Raw genomic sequence first — 5,000 nt, forward strand, 5'->3', positions numbered from 1 at the left:
GCAGGTGAAATCGTCGTTGTGCGATACTTATTAGTTTATTAAACAATGTAGTGGCCTTTGATGCAACATATGCAATATGTGGAGCATAGCTCCAGGTTTCATCAATGAGGACGCCCAAGTATCTAGCAGATCTTGCTCTAACCACTATACGGTTTTCTAATCTTATAGCTGGATCTCGTTCTAGTCTACCCTTTAGTAACATGTAATTTGACTTATGTGGTGCCAAGTGAAGCTTAGACTGTTTGCACCATTGTAACAAAATTTCTGATACCTGAGCTGTTTTGTTCTCGATCGCTGCGCGACTGTCACCGTCAACAAGGACAAGAAGGTCATCTGCATACGCAACAACTCCCAGTACCATGTTGCTCTCGTCTAGGGTTATCAACAAGGGATCCATGTTGATATCCCAAAACACTGGTCCACAAACTGAGCCCTGTGGACAGCCCTTTGTAATGTTCTTCGACACCACAGCACCAGGAGCCGTTATTTTGGCGACTCTGTTCCGGCAATAGTCCTTTAGACAACCATAAAGCGCCGCCGGGCACTCCATCTCCCGTAGCCGCGAGAAGAGGGCCGGCCACCACAGGTTGTCAAAGGCTCCGGAAATGTCTACCATGATCCCCAGAACATACTTCTTCATAGATGAGTGAACAATACTGGCTGCCTGATTTATGGCATCGGATGTTGATTTGCCTTTTCGAAAGCCGTATTGCAGGTTACTCATGCCATGCAGTATTCTATGACTCGACAGTCTAGACACCAACAATTTCTCGAAGGTCTTTCCCATCACATCTAACAGGCAGATTGGTCTATATGATTTGGGAACTGTAGGGTCCTTGTCTGGATCCTTTTTTATAATTACCACTTCCGCTGTTTTCCAGGTGGTTGGGAAGGTTCGCGTCTCCAGGCATTTGTTGTAGATCTTTGCTAGCACCGGGGCTAACTTGGATACAAGACACTGCAGAACCTCTGCAGGAATTGCATCCGGTCCCGGTGCTTTCCGTTTTCCGAAGGACAGGATGGCGTTCGCCACCTCCTCTGATGAGAAGGGGTATACCTGTGTTGCATTGTGGTATTCGTATTCGTTTTGTTGCCTCAACGCCAACTGCATCTCATCGTCTGAGTCAGGTCGGTCGTCAGGTAGGAGCGCACGAAGCAGCTCCTCGGCCGTTTCCAGCCAGTTGGTCGTCATCTGGTCCGAGTCTCCTATTGTCACAGTAGAGAGATGCATTGGTGAGTGTATCTTTTCACATATTATTTTGTACGGTGTACCCCATGGATCAAGAGCCAAGTGAGACGTTACGAAATCTTCCCAACTCTGTTGACGATGTTGGAGTAAGGTTTCTTTAAATATGCTTTTCTTCTGTCTGTATATAGTGAGATGATATTGTCTTTCCTCCATGGTGAAAGACCTTTGATAATTGCGGCGCGCCCTTCTCATAGACTGCCGGAGCCCAGTCAGCTCTGGAGTCCATGGAGAAGTCATCTTACGGATGAGACGCCTTCTCATCGGTATTGCCACGGCGACAGCCGCCCTGATTGATGCTGTTAATGCCCCAACGGCCTCTTCTATGTCGATGTCTTCGTCTTCCAACTCTGGAGGGTTAAATTCCGCCTCTAGGAGATCCCAATTGGCTCTCCCGTAATCAAGTTGCATGGCCCACCTCTCTGGTGCCTGTTGTATTTCATGTACCAATGTAAATTCAATAGTATTATGATCGCTTGTTGTATGGTTTTCTAATACATGCCAATCATGAATTTTGTTTGCGATATTAATGGAGCTTAACGTTACATCAATATGTGAAGCTGCCCCAGCTCTACTCCTATAAGTAGGAGGATTGCCGGGGAGATTTGCTACATTTAAATTAAATTCCATAATAACATCCTCAAGGGCAATGCCCCTTGGGTCCTGTGTTCGGCTATACCAGAGAGGGGACTTAGCATTACTGTCCATCGAGATTATGATTGACTTCCCTTGTAGGGCTCTCAATATGGTAATAAGCTGCCTTAAGTAGATATCAATTGGATCACGAAACTGACAATAGATATTTATCAGGTACCAAAACGAGTTTAGGTGATTTATTTCTACGACTATTATGTGTTCTGTACAGAATTGTGTTAGCACTGTGGTTTTTATCGTATTGTTGAGAATGACTACAGCTGTCATTGGACTCTGTCCAAATGTTATTACTTGTGCTGTAACGGGAAAGCCCAAGGATCTCCCAGAGGCAGTACTTGGTTCTTGTATCAGTACTACATCTATTTTGTTTTCTTCAGAAAGCCTACACAGCTCTTGCATGACTAGGGAGCTTTTCATTGCATTGACTTGGTAGCACTTAATAATCGTCCGGATATTTGGTATATACCATGCTATTCGGCCAGGTCTGAGCAGGGTCATATGTTATTCTCCCGTACATCTTGACAAGTTCATTATATGTTTTCGTAAGATCAAATTTCCTTCCCCGCCTCTCGTATACTTTAGTGACTAGTTCTTTTAGTTGTTCATAGTCATGGGGAATATTCACCGCCGCTAGCTGGACGCAGTCTACATCCTCCAGAGTTGGAAATGTGATCTTGTTCCCTCTCGGGTGCCCAGCTCTGACCAACTGCCTCAGAGCAGCCATCATCAATGTCTGGTTCTCCAACCTACCAAGCTGCAATGTTTCACTACAAATATTATATATGTTCCCTGGCGGGCATGTGTTGTATTTAGGTGTATTTACAGTTACAGAGCCATCACCAGCTAGTTCTCCTACAGTTTTGTTATCTACTTTTAATCCCAAAGAACCATCACCAAGAGTTAATTGTTTATTATCTACTTCATGCACACTGACTATTGAATGACAATTTTCGGTGTCTTCTGCTAGAGTCACCAGCGGCGTCGTCTCCAAGGCTAGGGGAACCCCAGCCAAACGGGAGTCTCGCGCCGCACCTTCCTCTGCCTTCATAAATGAAGCTGGTAGACTTCTCCTAGCCAGGAAGGACCCGGCTTGGCAGGAGAAGTCGGCTGTCGGTGGCCGCACTGGTGGGACTGGGAGTGTATAAGTACTCCCCTCCTCCACCTCCTCGGCCATTTTGGTTGGAGGCCGCCTGCTGGCCGCCAGGAAGGACCCGGCTTGGCAGGAGGCTTCCGTCATTTCTGGCTGCACCAATGGAACTGGGAGAGTATAAATACTCCCCTCTTTCGCCTCTGTGGTCGCTGTAGGCGGCGGGCATCCCCCAGCAGCCGGGGCGGTCTCGGCCCGGCAGGAGGGGTCCGGCGTCAGCAGCCGCACTGGTGGAGTTGGGAGTGTGCACACACTTCCCTCCGTCGCCTCGGCAGCCGCCGTCACCAGTTGCCCCTCCCCGAGGACCAGGACAGACCCCGCCCGGGAGGAGGAAGCCGCCATCTCGCGCTGCTCTGGTGCACCTGTAACAGTATAAGACCTCCCCTCCACCCCAGTACAATCGTCCAAGGACAGATGAGATAATCTTAATTTTCTCCACCTATTCGCATCCCTTAGCGACTTACTTGGTGATTTGTGTTTTGTTATGTTATAGCTAGTCGCCATAATCGGTTCTTTGTATCAGTCTTTGGATCAGTAATTTATACGTTAGGCACTCCTTCCCTGGAGTGTGACAGGTTCTCTTCCTGTATTTACAGGGGATGCAGACAGGTGTTTGTTTACAATTCCTTTTGTCATGACCGTCCTCTCCACAGTTGTGGCATACTGGTGCTTCAAATGTGCAGTATTTTGCCACATGGCCATAATCCTGGCACTTGGAACATTTGGCCAGTGCCGTATAATCCTTTGTGGGTATCGCATTGTACCCTATGTACAGTCTGTTCGTCTTAATTATTTCTTTTCTGAGATCGGGGGCTATCTCCACCGCGTGGTGTACAGTTGATCTGTCTCGCGGGCCTGCCTTAAATCTTGGCTTGAATTTTTCCAGGAACTCTTCTCGAGTCATTTTGTCTTCAAAATTCTGTTCGTATACACAGTCCGTGACATCGTCAACTGTCATATACGAGGGGACATCATATAACATCATAAGGGGTCTTCGTTTTCTCGGTTTTTCACATGTAAAGTTCTCCTTCACTTTTGGGTTATTTATTAATTTTTCACTATCCTCAGGAGAGGCTAGTTCCACTATCAGTATGTTTTTAGTTGTCCTAACTTGATTTATTTTTATTTTATCAATCCGGGGATTCACACTCTTTTCAAATCGTTCTTTTACCTTCCGTACGTCTTCACCTTTCTTTGGTTTCACAAATACTGTGGGAACGGTTTTTTCTAAATTAATTTTTATTGTTTCTTGTACAGTCCGTTTCGGCTGTACTGGCAAAGCTGCAGCTGCAGCATATGACTTCTTAGGTTGTTGTTGTTGTTCTTTTCTCATCCTTTCATTTTCTTCTTTTACTTCGGCATACTGACCTTCGAGCCTAGCATGAGCCAGAGCCCAGGTGGCTATATTCTCCTTAATGGCTCTAATCTGCTCTGCATTAATCTTCCCATGCTTAACGCTTCTGTCGAAAAGACGCAGGAAATACGCGTGTCGCTCCGCGACACTCATCTCATCAAATTCTCCTATTGGAGCGTCTGGCTCCGCATGCGCATAATCACTCTCCATATTTTCAGCCATTATTCCAGAAGAGTGACAAAGTGTGGAGGCCCGTCTCTTTCCCCGGACCGGCCTCTCTGGCATGGGGGGAGGCTATCTGCAGCTCGCTCACCAGTCCCGCCCCCTGACCAAGAGCCTTATGAGCTGCTGGGTTTAGCGCGCCGTTTCCAGCGTACTAGTCCCCTTCCACGATCACATCACTGGAGATTTCACCCGTCCCTCCCCGGCAAATGCCCATCGCATTCCGGAGAGGCGGATTCACCTCTCGGCCTTCGCCCCCTAATAGGCCGAGTTTCCACCATCAGGCCAAGGACCCAGCCCTACCCAGGTGCTGGGTCGGTCCCCCAGACGTTCGGGGGTCTGGCCCCATCTAACCTAGCCAGGGACATGTCACCATG

Source organism: Schistocerca americana, unplaced genomic scaffold (genome assembly GCF_021461395.2).
Source record: "Schistocerca americana isolate TAMUIC-IGC-003095 unplaced genomic scaffold, iqSchAmer2.1 HiC_scaffold_777, whole genome shotgun sequence".
Taxonomy (NCBI): Eukaryota; Metazoa; Arthropoda; class Insecta; order Orthoptera; family Acrididae; genus Schistocerca; species Schistocerca americana.